This window comes from Triticum aestivum, chromosome 2A (genome assembly GCF_018294505.1).
Source record: "Triticum aestivum cultivar Chinese Spring chromosome 2A, IWGSC CS RefSeq v2.1, whole genome shotgun sequence".
Lineage (NCBI taxonomy): Eukaryota > Viridiplantae > Streptophyta > Magnoliopsida > Poales > Poaceae > Triticum > Triticum aestivum.
The window spans coordinates 742,250,678-742,252,450 of NC_057797.1; positions in this window are offsets into that span (position 1 = coordinate 742,250,678).

The window sequence follows — 1,773 nt, forward strand, 5'->3', positions numbered from 1 at the left end:
CCACCCAATCCGGCGGGTGAGGCTGGAAAAGACCAAACTGACGATACACGCGATGCGGCAAATGAAACTCAACCGCCCAGTTGCATATCAGTGGGCACCGCATAAGCCAGAGATCCTTATCCCGCAAGCACATCGGGTTGAGACGGAAGTCCGCGGTGTACCCCAAGCTCTCACCCGCGCCATATGGCTGCCATTCCACCTATGAAACAGGGCAACAATGCAAATTTGATAACTACTTTTCAAGCAAGCATGAGAAAGGACTAAAGTAATGACCTCCTTACCTGCTCAGGCGTAATCGTGTCCAACTCGGCAATGTACTTTTGGTACATGAGATTGACATCGTTCGTCATCTCGGAAACGATATCCCACTTGTAAGCCCACGTGAGGCGCCGTAATTCGTCATGTTCATCTGCATACCAAGGATCAAACCTGACGCTCTTCGAGCGTCCAACAGGCAGACGCTCCCAGCTCCATACAGAAAGTAGAAGCAAATTACCACCAATGCCTGCACTAGGTGTGATCCTGCAACACGCATCATCCAGCTACATATGAAAGAAAAACAATGTTAACTTGACAGCAAGCTTGCATTGCTAATGAATAAATGAGTTGATCACAAAACAGACCAACTATTTGTCGGTACAAGTAGGCAAGAGTCGCTGAACCCCAGCTCCATTTGCTATCGAAGACGGTCAACGCCTTCAGCCACATCCATGGAGCGTTCTTGCCAGTGGAGTCAGGAAACAAAGTCCTCGACACAATGTACCACATATACACACGAGCATGTGTCTGGATCACATCATCAGTTGCATCCGGAGGGCACGTCGCAAAGTTATTTTGATTCCACGTGAAAGCAGCTCCGGCTGCCTTCCTTTCCCTCTTCTTCTTCTCTTCTCCCTCCTCTACATCATCCTCAGCCTCGGTAGGAGCCATACCGATAAGAGCAATCATCTGCTCGCGCCACCCATCAGAATCGGTGCTCATACAAAGAGGCATCCCGTCGATAGCAAGACCGGTGATCAACGAGACATCCTCGAGCGTCACGGTCATCTCCCCAGTCCGAAGATGGAAACTATGCGTCTCCGGCCTCCACTGATCAGCAAGAGCGGACACCAGTGGAGCGTTCAGATTCGGCGTGGACCGGCTGACCAACTGAATCCACGGGAGTAGTCCTGCCTGCTTGATGTACGGTGTGTACCGCTCATCGTAAGGCATGACAGGACCAGAGACCCCGTGATACCGAATCTTCAAAGGTTCAAGCTTCTGCAAAAAACAAGTAATGACAAATCTTAGGGCATGTAAATTTCAACTTAAGGCAAAATATTTAGATTACTCGTTATTACCATCTCCTTCTCGCGCATCATGTAGGCCCGGTGTTTCGTGTCGTAGACATCGTCGAGAAGCCAAACCATCCTTACAAAGTTCAAACAATAAACATATATGAGTTGATCTCAAATATCGGTAAACACTCAACATTTCATATGTGTTCATCTAAACATCTCATATGTATTCATCTACAAGAATCTCAACATCTCCTTCTCACACAATGAATAAATGATTGTAAATTCTCATATATATCTAGTATGTCATATGTGTTCAAGTAGATCAACATCTCATATTTCAAATAAACTCAACATTTAATATATATCTAAAAAAATTCAACATCTCACATATAGCTACAACACTCAACATCTCATAATTATCTACAAAACTAGGCATCTCATATATATCTAAAAAAATTACAATCTAGGTTTCACTAACAAGAATCATATAGTG